Raw genomic sequence first — 14,106 nt, forward strand, 5'->3', positions numbered from 1 at the left:
AACACTCTACATATACACGTACAGATGGCATACATATATTCTGGACTGACAATAGTTCAGATGTATGTGAGAGAATTTTCCATTTAATGCATCAGCAAAATCGGTAATTTTAAATCCACGTATTTTTACAGGAATATTTTTTACCATAAAAAATGGTTTGCAGCCTTTCTTTAAACGCTCCGCGGGGGAGAAAGCATATGGAATCTGAGTTACATGTAATTCCGTGAAATCATAAATCTTAATTATTATGTACATATTCAAATATCTCAGCAACTAAACGAAGATCAAAAACAAGTTTGTATTACGTAGATTTACACATTGATGACGTCATGACTAAAAGTTGAATGTCGTGTGAATTTGATCGCAAAGCATTGTAAACATATTTAGAATGTAACTAATCTAAGAACTCTAACTGGAAACATCAATGAATGAAATTATAGTTAATAAACTACTGCAGAATGCAGAATATCAAAGTTGTATCTTTATCACATTTATTGTAAAAGACACCAACAATGGTTTATTAAGCAATTTAACTTAGCCAGACTCTAATTTATATTTCAAATCATTAAATGAAGCACTAATATAAATCTATAGTAGATATTGCGCCAGTTTAAATGATAAGCGTACAAGTTAACTGCTTCGACTGCAAAAATACAAAATGCAACACAATGACAACATTTTCTTCTTGTTATCCTTACAGGTACCACATGAGCAAAATAAATGAAATATAAGAAGTCAAGTTCTACAACATCTTAAAGTGACTTACTTAAACATTTTCTATTACAAGCTAATATCTTTATAATCAACAATCATGGGATACCTCTAGTACAGCCCCATTAACAAAAAATTGACAACTACAACAACGATATTCTTTAAAATCGTAACATTCTTTAATATGTGTAAAATTGATTTTTCGTGCTCTTCTTTTGCATGGAGAAAGATGTAACTGTATTCATTAAGTATCCGTGACATTTATATATCAATCCAAGACAAACATTTGTTATATTATCATATCGATATTTTAGTAAAAAAACAATATTTCACAATCATAGCATTCAATTGTCAATCGTTTAGTTATCAATAACATCAAAATAGAGTCCTTCCCTTATTAAGAAACATAAGACAGTGACTGATAAGGACAGATTGATGTATTACCAATTCAACAGATAAAACATTTCAATGAATGATAATTATATTGTTTTGCAGGTAGAAGTCTGAACACAATACTACACTGAAAATAACGCAAACATTTTCTAAACCATTCCTTTCTGCGCCGCTCTTGTTTTTCTATTACAACGTTTTAAGATGATTTTCCAGCAGAAGTTAATCACCCGAGTGAGATCACTCAGAATGATAAGACCGACGACTGTAGCAATGATTACGACGCTTATGGTACCGCCGACGATGGAGGCGGACGGCCGTGGATCTACGGCGGAAGTCTTCTTCCGGATGGAGCTAGACAACAGGGATATTTTGACGGCGAGTTCCTTTTTCATTTTGTCGATCTTCGTTAGTAACTCTTCCTCGTTTTTGATAATGACCCGATTCTTCATTCTTGAACAGGGACACTTACACTCTACAAGAGATGAAATCAAACTATTTAACATTTTGGCGAATACAGTTTAATGTCAGCAATTCATATCGCATGAGTATCAAAACTTCTTTCATTACAATATAATGCAGGTGTTAACATGATCTATACTAAATTTTATAGAAGCACTTTTTTATTATCAAAATATCTTTTCATGTGTTATTTCATGTAATTTGCACATCTTCGTTTTACTTTTTATGAACATATTTGTTGACATTTCATCTAAAATTGTTTGTTCTATTGAATATAAATAATCATTACAATACATTAATGTAGAAGACCAAATGAAAAAAATCTGTTTGTAAAATTTACGCATTAAACTTAATGTTTCGAATGAACATAAACCAAACAAATAGATAAAAGACACACTTTTATTTGCAATATAAAGAACGATAAAGCTCAGACATAACAGTTCAGTCTTTTAATAACAGTAAAATGATTTTTTATTAATCTTCTGATAACTTGCACTGTTATATCACCGGCATCAATTGATGGTAAACTATGGCGCTTAGACATTAAAAAGAAACATAATTATTAATTTGTGCTCAGTAAGTCCTCTATTTTTTCGAAAGTTCTAAAATGACAGCTTTATTCGGGAATGTTCATAAAGGCATCAACACAAGGATAAACAGTTATATTATTACTTATACCTCGCTCTTGACTAACAGATGAAGTAGTGCCTTCTGTACTTTGTTCGCTAGAAGTAGCTTGCCTACTCGTCTGAGGTACACTTTGTGGGTCCGTCTCTGCTGATTGGGTAGAAGTCTGTACACTGGTCTCTGACTCTCTGAACTGTTCCTTTGTTGTTAATCGAGTTGATGATAGGGCAGTGGTTTGTTCATTAGTCGGTGATACTGTTGGTTGATAAGTCGTAGTTGATTGTGACGTGGTTTTGTCAGTAGTGTGAGATACTGTTGGTTGATAAGTCGTAGTTGATTGTGACGTGGTTTTGTCAGTAGTTTGAGATCCAGTTGGTTGATAAGTCGTAGTTGATTGTGTCGTGGTTTGTCCACTAGTTTGAGATACTGTTTGTTTTAAATAAAATAAAAAGATTGCACAAAACTTCCTGTTTTGATAGTCAACTATCCATTAGATTTTAATGCAATAAAAAAACTATTTAATAAACAAAAACAAAGCAAATATATTTGTAAGAAAAACTAACAATATCAATTAAAAAATAAGGAACAGTTCATCAAAGATAGTATAGCAATTATTTTTGATAGAGTATTAAATTTCATCAAACTATATTTTCTGTCACTCAAAATCATTTTTAAAATTAAAGATCAAAGATATCAATTCAGAAGATTAATTTATAAGAGTCATTGTGTTTTTATTGTAAAATGTATGTTCAATATGAACTCATAACAACGTATCTACACAGATTTGTTTTTCTGTGAGCACTTAATTTATTTTGTAACTGCTCACTTTTTATATACATATTCATTATCGAAGACTTTAACCATGTACTCTAGTGTACTTTTTAAAGAATGAATACATCTAAAAGAACTGGCATTTATGACATTCTAACCTTCTAGGGGAAAAACGTTGTAGAAAGTTAAAGTGAAATGATAATTTTTGCAAGCTAAAACGTAAAAATTTGTACTTTTTCTTGGATGTATAATATTTTGAGATCAAATAAATATTAAACGATTTTTTATTTGTTTTAGTAGATTTCACGGGTGATTTGTTAACCTGTTAACAACCCAACCTCTATAAATTGACACTGTACACTAACCAATGGTTTGTCTTTGAGAACAGAGGGCAGGGAAGGTATTAGAACAGGATGCATCTCGCCAAACTCCCGATGAAATCCGTACACAATCACCGTCGTCATCTATAAACTTAGGGTCTTTATTGTTTGGTTCACCTGAATACCAGTTTTTATAACTAACTGCTTCGTTTAACATGTTCACAAAGTTTTTTTCTTCTTCAATGTCATTCACACCGATCCAGATATCAGGATTACAGTAGAATGGGAACTTCCTTTAAAGATAGGAATGATATTGATTAGTTATTTTCCTTTAAACAACAGAAGATAAGCCACAAATATCAGTAAACCTTCTAAAGACTGGCTATTTGTAATAATTGTTGGACTAAAGTGGCTATGATTAACACTGTTTTTCCTAGTAATTCACAAACTCAAGATCATTAGTAGATAAAAATTTAACCTATAGACATTTGTGAGAAAGAAAATTGTCAAGTTATTTTCTTCTTCTTTTTTTGTTAATTAAAGTTTTACTACATGAAAGAAGGAATGTTTGTTCTATCTTCAAGTTGTGCATCTTGCCAATTTCTTTGTACTTTAAATATGGAAAGAAAGTTATTCAATGTGGGAAGGTTTGATAAAAATCATTGATTTGATATTTATGTTTTATACATTACTAGAAAATGGTTTATTTATCAAATAAAAGTTAACGTTCTTCAATGACATAAAACGTTTTCTTAAAACTTCAATTCATTCTATTTTTGTCAGTGAGTCCTGGTCCGGAATCTTGGCAAGTATCCTGAATTTAACCGACTCATTTATGGCTCTCTGTGCCTTCATGTCCGGAATCTCGGCCAGTATCCCACCCTCGTCTTGACAGCGTTTGTGGGCATCAGTGAAATTCAGGGGTTCGGTGATCATCCAATAAATTTGGGAGCTCAAATGTAGGACACTCGCATTGTTACAAACGACGCTGACTGCCAAAGATAAACAACATTTGGAAACAATAATTACATATCTTCAATAATTCTCTCTATAAATATATCAGGTGTTTTAATATACATGTAGCTGAAAAGTGAAAGCTGTTCTTAAGCAGACGTTCGAGATGTGCTAAAACGCATTGGTAAAGCAACTGCCACACACAAGTCATATTTTTAAAGGTAAAGTTGGAACACTCTATAATTTAACAACGAATTTTCTAAGATACATAGGTCGAAATAGCTTTAAGCAATTCTTAAGAGACAGTACGGCGCATCTTATCAAATAACCGACTCGAAAACATTTTCCGATCGGGTTTGGTATTTTTGTACAAATAATTGTATAAACTTTCAGAAAAGTTATCCATGAAATAAATCTAATTATACCCGCACTTTCTAAAGAAAGTTCGGATATATTGTTGTGACCCTGTTCCGTCTGTCCGTCCGTCTGTCAAGTTTTACTTTCTCAAACTGCTCTTACATCTTATAAACCAGCAAACTGAACTCTTGTAGTTTGATTTGGGGTATCATGTTGTTTTGAAAAAAAGGTTTCAAAAATTCTCTGTTAGTCCAGGGGGTCAAATCATTGGTAAGAAATGACGTTTTTTCACAAAAAACCTTCTTCCTCGAACTCCTCCTACATTTTCAACAGTAGACAAATCATCTCTTGGAATATGTTTTAGGGTATCCTTTAGATGTGCAATAAGGTTTCGGAATTTTCAATTTTGTCCTGGGGGTCATGTAATGGCTGAAAAATGACGGGTTTTTTTTTTACAAAAAAACTGGTTTCAAAAACGTCATTTTTTTTGGCAGTAGCCAAATGATCTTCTAGAATATGATTGGGGTGTCAGATTGGAGTGTGATCAGGCTCCAGAATTTTTTTTTTATTAAGGGGATCAGTGGGCAACAAAAAATGACATTTTTTTGCAAAAATAGTATGGTTCCCAGAACTCCTCTTACAACTTTTGGAGTAGCTACGTCATCTCTTGGGATATAATTGGGGCTGTCCTATAGATGTGCAATAAGGTTTTAAAAATTTAATTTCATCCGGGGAGTCAAATAGTAGCAGAAAAATGACGTTTATCACTAAAAAAAAAACAGAAATCCAAGAGCTCCACTTATGATTTAATGGATAGACACATCATATCTTGGGATATGATAGGAACTGTTCTACAGATGTGCAGTAAGGTTTTAAAAATTTAAATTTCATCCAGAGAGTCAAAAAGTAGCAGAAAATTGACGTTTATCACTTCAAAAATACATAGATCCTAGAACTCCTTTTATGATTTAATGGATAGACACATCATATCTTGGGATATGATAGGAACTGTTCCATAGATGTGCATTACGGTTTTGAAAAATTAAATTTAACCCTGAGGCCCATTACCTACATACCTTTTGATGCCCTTTAAGGATCAAGAATAAATATGGTTTAGGGGTGGGGATCTCAACCGTTTTCGAGATATTCGTGCACTTCCTGTTCGAGGGGGGTCATGACCACCCCCGGGGCCCATGACCTACATACCGTTTGATGCCCCTTGACACAAGGAACAAGAATATATATGGTTTAAGGGTGGGGATCTCAACTGTTTTGATGATATTAAGGGACTTGCTGTTTAAGGGGGTCAGGATCACCCACAGGGCCCATGACCTACATAACATTTGATGCCCCTTGACATCAGAAACAAGAGTATATATGGTTTTGGGGTCATGATATATGGTAGTTTCAAATTCCTGGGGGGTGGGGATGACCCCGGGGGTCAGATCTAATAAACCCTATATATTGCCAGTAACAGTCAATATATGATTATGAAAACCCTATATAATTATCTTTGTTCGTTTTCAAGTTACCATTTACAATAGAGTCTACGATTCTTCCTACAAGGTTCAATGTTAGACCCCACACCCTTTTGACAGCCCCCCCCCCCCCCCTCCCCCGAAAAGTGGTTGTCTAACCCAAAATGAGAAAAATCAAACCAGGGTTCACAACTAGATATGCAGGCCTATCATATCCTAGAGTTTTGTACAATTCTGTTCAGCCATCTTTGAGAAACAAGTTCAGAGCGGGAAAGAAGAAAAAGAAGAAGACGAAGAATAATAATACATGTATTAAGAACCGTACAAAAACAATAAGTCTCCAAATTTCATTCGGGAGACTAAATAATTAAGATTAAATAGAGATAGGATCATCAAACATTAATAATTTAAAGATAATTGACAATTTCTGATTCTAAGGGGGTCAGGATGACCCCTTAGGGTAATGACTTACATGCCATAATGATCTGATGCGCCATGACCTAAGGAGGAATAATATCTTTGGATTAAGGTGGGGATCTCAATGCTTTTTATGATATTTGATAATTCCAGGAAGAGCACTTGAGATCATGACCTACATACCATCTGAAATGCCTTGAACAAAGAAACAATAATATAATATGTACATGATATATGATTCAATTTAAGAACCCAGATATAGATCAATCATCTATGTTTTGTAATACTTCCTATGTATATATACATGTATTAGTTTGTGTTTTGTTCTATACTATTCATGTTCATGACTTTACTATGGCTTAGTCTTATTTTAAATTACTTTAAAAAATTGTCAAATATATTACATGGAACCCCCACCCCCAAACAAACTCAAATATAAACTGTCCCCCCCCCCCTTAATTGTCGAATGATCTATTAAGGTATTCAATGTATAATGAAGGGATATTGAACAATTTTGAATCATTTTAAACCAGTTAAATATGTATTGCTAGACAACAGTAAAAGTGAAATGAATCACATTCACATGACTGACAACATATAAAAAAGCTGGTCATTTTGCACCACAATTTTTTTAAAAGAATTATCTCCCCTTGTTGAAAAAAAGAAAATTTTAATTTCGTCAAAAAATCTGCGGTAAATGATTCATTTTATTTAATATTTTGATAAAGAGAAAGTTTAGGCATGCATTAACCAAGAGAATTTTACAAATTTTAAGTTACTTTTTACAATAACTTATTAAAACATACGTTGCCCATATACTTCAATGCAAAATTCAAGGTGTAATTAGTTGGTCCATAAATAATATTTTGAAAATTCCTTTGGTGGAGTATTTTTATTTGATAACACCTTCAAAATGATATCATGATTATGAATATCGGACCATTCATTTATTAGGTACAAAATATGGTCCTTATGCATCGAATACCTTAAAATCAAAATATAATTTGGGTGTCTAAAAACTTTTATAAACTGGTAAAAAATGTTATTCTTAAAAAAATTACATTACACCTTGCATATTTGAGATATCATCTATTGAGATATGATCAGAGTTCATATTTCTACCTTGGGATCAATAACTAGTATTCATTGACAAGTTAAAATTAATAACAATAAATGATTCAAATTATAAATGTTTTTACTCCACATTCACCCCCCCCCCAATCTAACCTGGTTCTAAAGATTCAGTCTTCTTAATACATTCTTACATGTGTACAGTAGCAAATTTTAAATCATTTCTTGATTGCTTTTTCTTTCCTGATGCACATTAACATTTTGGAAATTGCTTAATTCAATTTTTCGTGGGGTCAGAACAGTCCCATAAGGTAATGACCTACATTGTATTTGATGCATTATAATACATTAAGAAAGAAATACTCCTTCCTTCCTATTATAACTCAAATAAAAATGATAAGAGTCTACACTTACTTACATGTAATACACAAGTTTAATAAGAAGTTGTTTATACAGGGTCAGTATGGGGTCAACTCAATAGTGCAAGTCTGACAAATGAAAAAAATTACTTTGCAACTAAAATGACAGAAACTTTACAAATGCAAAAGGATAGGTAACGATGATAAGCTTATTTAAATATTAAAATATGATGATACAGTATGCCGTCAAAGGGAGATCACATTTAGAAAGTGAAAGTAGAATTTACGTATGCTGGCATCTCATTATAATGTGCTACTGCTACTACATGTATTATGCCTACCTATATTGGTCAACATCATAATGATAATCCAATTAAAACACAATGAATTCCTTTAGCTGATCTTAACTAATCCTTTTCTGCATATGGAAAACACAGACATGTATGTATACAATTGAAGAGCTGGGTAAAACTAGTACCCGCTAATGAGACCTGCAGACCTGTGTTGTGTACGTAACTTCAGACAAGATCAGTTATTTGCTATTCTTCAAATCCACTTGCACTATTTTATTAGGTAAATAACAGCTTTAAGGTGGTGCAGGACACCTGCATATTGTGATGTATACTTCCTATTGAGATAAACAATAAAGTATATTAAATGTTAATTAAATATTTACCCCCCCCCAAATAATGTTATCTAACATTGAAGCACAATAGCTTAGAGCGTTTACATGTCCGTAAGAGAATTGAGGTCCAAGGTGTATTTTTGGTAATTTTACAATTGATATAAATAATTTTCAGGGGGGGGGGGGGGGGGTCTGGACCCCTCACTCCCACCCCTTCTCTAAATTTGTGCACACGATTATGTACATGTAGGCACACAGAAGCAAATCTAAAACCGGCAACCGCCACGGGGAGGGGGCATAATTTAATTTTTAATTTTGTCTGTAATAATTATATAGACCATTATACTTTCTATGACATGAAATGTTAAGATTATTGATTAACTGAAAAATCACTGCAAACAGTTCAACCCCAAGTTGCACAAAAAGTGCTGCTCATGTGTATTATCATATGGGAAGGGATCTCATCCTTCAGTTATGAAAATTATAATTATTAAATGTATTACTGGAGCTTGCATGTGGCCTTCATTTTTATTTAAACTGGTACAAAACAGTGTTATTTAGGGGCAAACACTTGGTGCGGGTATTTCTGTCTAATGACAGCATCTAGTTATTTCATTAAAATTAATAATTACGTAAACCATACATATTGACATCGCTACGTGTTACAGGGTTCAGCCTTCTTCACCATTGTGCATGCGTATATACTGTACAAAAACACATGAAGGGCTCACGAAGATTCTCCTGGACATGTTTGTTGATAAAAATGTCTTTATTTTTCCCAGGTAATAATTGTTCAAAGATTCTAAAATTACCACAATTATTATTTTGTAAGCATGTGTTTTGCGTGTTTATCATAGGAATTGCTATAACCTAAATTCATTTTTGCAAATGATGCTTCTTGAGGAGTTATTTGACATGTTTCTGTCTGTTCATTTTGAAATGAACCGAAATTGTTAAACCATTAATAAATTATTGAGAAAGTGGTGATGTGTTCTGTTAAGAGAGTCCCATTAAACTCGTATACCATGATGATCGTAGTCGGACGTAGATCTTGTAGTTTTCAGCACGTGTCAATTACTGTCAATCAAAGTTCACGTGATACAAAAAACCGACGTAAGTTATTTCCGGTTTGTACATCTCTTAAATTTCCGGAAGCTCACAATTACGTTAATTAAGCATGTGGAAGGGATTTTTGTGTATTTCAACTATTACAATCAACGTTATTTCTTATTTCCTAACGATACAATAGGTAAATCTGAAGTTATTCACACATGTGTTTTCAGCTATACTGTTTCTTTATTTGGCACGGTTTTACATTTCCAAGCTCACCATATTAAAGAAAAATATATAAACACAATTGCTAGGTTTCACATTATTGGTGGAAATGTACGAACTATGAACTACCAACTACCATTCTATCTTATGTCTTTAAAAGTATGAATGAATAATTTTAAAAGCATGAAAGGAGTTTTCTTTTCAAGAGCAAATATGAAATATTGCTACCCATTAATCATCATGTGTGGTGTAGTGACTTTTTCTTCTCACCATCAAGACATTGAAGACTTTCTTTTCGTAGCTTTTGAAACTTATGCTTGATTTTTAAAGTTTATCTGTTTAAATAATTCTCTACTAATTGCAGTTGAATATGAAAAATGCAAAACTCAAAATTAATTTAAACAGCACAGTTTGTCTTTAGATAGTTATTGAAAATGGTGAAAAATAATCACTAATTTTTGATTTTACAAGGATCACAATTGAAATATTTTGATGAAAAATAATCACCAATTTAAGATTATATAAGGATTACAATATATGACAGAGGTCAAATTGGATAAACATCGCAGATGACGTCATGATATTAGACATTTGTTTTTAAATTGTCGTATATGGCATCATGATATTAGACATTTGACCTTTTTAAATCGACGTGCACAAGGTCTTAACACAAGGAATGGCCACGTCTTTGTTATAAAAGAAACCCTAACATTCCACTTTGGAATTTGTTTAGTTTCGCTTATATCTAAATTATAGTCTAAGACTAAAATATCTTATTTAAATATTTTTCAAATGCATAAGTCTAAACCAAAGGTGAATTAAATCGTGCATCCTTAAATTAATATTGTGATCATCGTTACCAGCTAATAGGTTGCTTATGTACATGTAAACAGATGGCAGGTAAGGACGAAGGGCTATATTTTGAGATATATTAATACATAGTTTGGAACTGTAGGCAGTTTCAAAGGTTCTGAAATCAAGTCATCCTTAAAAATCTTTTAATTGTTCCAAGTTTCAAAGACATTTTATGAAAGAATAATTAATAATCAAATAATAAAGGCGTTTTTATCAAGCACATTTAAAATATAATTAATTATAAAGTTTGTTGGAATGTCCTTTATCTTCTCATAGTTTAGGGAAGCATTACTATCATGTTTAAGTTTTGAAATTTTTAACACATACGTTAAAACATTTACATTAAATGATATACAATAATAAACGCTAATGAGAAAAACTTGTAAACAATAAAAGACCATGCTAAACTACCGTTGATATGCATATATAGTCTAAATGGAAATAAGTCATATATTTCAAAAACATTTAATTTGACAACGAATTTACGGAGAAAGCTTAACAAATTGCTTAGCGACTTTTTGGCACGGTTTTACGTCTCCAAGCATACCATAATAAAGACAAACATATAAACACAATTACTGATTTCATATTATTGATTGAATTGTACGAACGAACTATGAACTGCAAACTACCATTCTATCTTATGTCTTCTAGTAGTATGATTGAATAATTATTGAACCATCAAAGGAGTTTTCTTTGCAAGAGCAAATATGAAATATTGCTACCCATTAATCATCTTGTATGGTATAGTGACTTTTTCTTCTTACCATTAAGACATTGAAGACTTTCTTTTTGTAGCGTTTGAAAATTATGCTTGAATCTGTTTAAAAATTCGCAACGTATTGCAGTTAAATATGAAAAATGCAAAACTCGATGAAAATGTATTACTTGAATCAAAATAAATTTAAACAGCACGGCTGTCATAACATCGTTATTGATATAGATGCATATAAAATTATATAAGGATTACAATATATGACAGAAGTCAAATTGGATAAAACAAAATCGTAGATGACATCCTGATTTTTGACATTTGGCCTTTTTTGAATTGTCGTACATGGCAACATGATTTTAAACATTTGACCTTTTTGAATCGACGTACTCAAACTCTTAACACAAGGAATGACCATGTCGAAAATGCCGGACTGTCAGGTGTTTGATAAAAAAGAAACACTAATATTCCACTATGGAATTAGTTTAGTTTGGCTTATATCTGAATTATTGTCTGAGACTATATTATCCTATTTAAGTCTCTTTTTTTATATACGTAAATTTAAACCAACGGTGAATTTGTTAAACCTCCTAAGATTAACATTGTTAACATCGTTAACAGCCAATAGGTTGCCTATGTTAACAGATGACAGGTGAAGATTGAGGGCAATATGTTAATATGCATTACACCATATTTCTTGTAAATTCCGTAAAAAATTAGCATTACCACTGTTTCTATTCAAATTCAAATAACTAAAGACAACAGGCAATGGTTTCATTTAACATGACCACGCGACTCTCTTCTTCATTATTCATAAATATTACGCGGCGTTCTCACATTTCAAAATTCAATACCACTGTCAGCAGAACCCCGTTAGGTTTTATACTGAAATTTTCATACTGATTTTGTTAAAACAAATTCCACGTTACCGATAACTAGCAGACGATCTCATTATTTAGACTTTATATGTATTTGTATCAAACTACAGGGTCGATGACGTGAAGATGACTAAAATTCTGTATTTATATTGTTCTTACATGTAACCCACTTGATTAAAGACTTCTTCATATAATTTCATTCTTATCTGTGTTATTTTCGTTTTCTTTGATGTCGTTTTTTAGATATCTAAGGTATCACACTCCCTTTCCCTCGAAGCGTAATATAATTACACTGCAAAGAAGAAAAAGGCGGTTATAGGAACAATGTTTCATACTATTGATCTAAAAGTCTAAAAGAGGACTGCACTTCACGCCAAATTTTGGGTTCTTTTTCGGTCGGTGTTGTTACGTCTCTTCCTTGCTTATTTTTTTTTTACTTCAAGTCATCTGTTATCATTTTTGATTAATTTCCAATACACATGTAAATCTAATGTCTATTAATTCATTCTCTCATTTTTTTCTTGTACTGCTATGTTATGCCGACTCTGTATCTTTGCTTGAGTACATTTACTCCTCAGCTGTTAAAAAAAATAAACGGACAGTAGACTTTTTTAAAGAAGGGAAACTGACTCACCAAAATTACATCTGCCAAAATTTTTGGTATACCTTGTACACCCAAATCCGCCAGATTTTTGTCCCGCCAAAAACCTCTATACGGAATTATATTACCTTTAATGTAATTACATAAAGTTGCTCTGGCATTGGCACTCTCTTCAATTAATAGAAAAATCCCCATTTTTAATTTTATTTAATGGCAGTTTCAAATGTCCTGAAGTGCATTCACCCTTTAATATGTTTTACGGCGTGACAGTTGGGGCGAGCGCAGAAGGAACTACACATCTCTCATCATTGTTAAATGCAACTCGTGGACTTGCCCCAACCAAAAACTCTGGCTTTGTCTCGAAAACTTTAACCACCGCAATTAACCCGAAGTTACTAGTATCAAACATTATTCCAATTGTCCCACCCTAGGCTAATACACTTACACAAACTACATGAATCACTTAGCATTAATTAAATAATAATTTTATTAAAATATTTTGATAAATACAAAGCCGTTTAAGTTTTTTTTTATGTAAATGCAACGTTTTATCTTTTTAATATAGATCATTAAAATCAGCAAACAATGCATTGCTTGTCTGTGTCATTTTACTTGTTCCTTGTTGTTATCTGTATTTTAATTATTTTCCCCCTGTAATATCAATTTTGTTTTTTATTTTTATTTTTGTATGCTACATATGCGTTGTAGACATATGTCCCCCCCCCCTCTTGTCTCTTGTTCGATATTCAATATTATTGAAAGGTTTGACCACATATGCAACTATAACAAATACCTGTAGATATTTTAACAGTCTATTATTTTTTTATCTTTTTTGTTTTATTTCTTTATTACAAAATGACGTGGCTGCACCTAGGTAATAATTAGAATTTTCTTTTTTAGTTAAATTTTTGTCACCTACTTGCATGTATGATTGGATCAATATGACAGTATATTAAGCATGGAAGTATTGCATGTGTATTTACTAAGCAAATATAATATCAAAACAAAACTAATCAGCCAAAGACTCGCCGTTAACACTGATACTGAGTATATGCACTACATCTCTTACAGATGCTTGATCCACCTCTATATGTATCGGGGGAAATTATAGCGCGAGATCATTGTGACGTCATACTGAACTTTCTTTTGCTCTGGATAGTTTTCTTTAAAAATTGTCGGATAAATTCGGGAAAGGTAATGACGTCTTATGTCAGAAAAAGTATAGATAGAGACAGTTTTTTAC

At 32.2% G+C, this 14,106-nt stretch overlaps 1 non-coding gene across 1 annotated transcript; it reads right to left on the bottom strand.

The window, feature by feature from the left end:
- Positions 1–1,139: 1,139 nt before the first annotated feature.
- Positions 1,140–3,616, bottom strand: LOC105317834 (uncharacterized). Its single transcript, XR_010713649.1, has 3 exons — positions 3,327–3,616; positions 2,242–2,616; positions 1,140–1,576 (listed from the first exon to the last, which is right to left on the bottom strand). It is a non-coding gene; the product is annotated as an uncharacterized protein (transcript).
- Between the last annotated feature and the right edge of the window lie 10,490 nt (positions 3,617–14,106).

This window comes from Magallana gigas, chromosome 4 (genome assembly GCF_963853765.1).
Source record: "Magallana gigas chromosome 4, xbMagGiga1.1, whole genome shotgun sequence".
Taxonomy (NCBI): domain Eukaryota; kingdom Metazoa; phylum Mollusca; class Bivalvia; order Ostreida; family Ostreidae; genus Magallana; species Magallana gigas.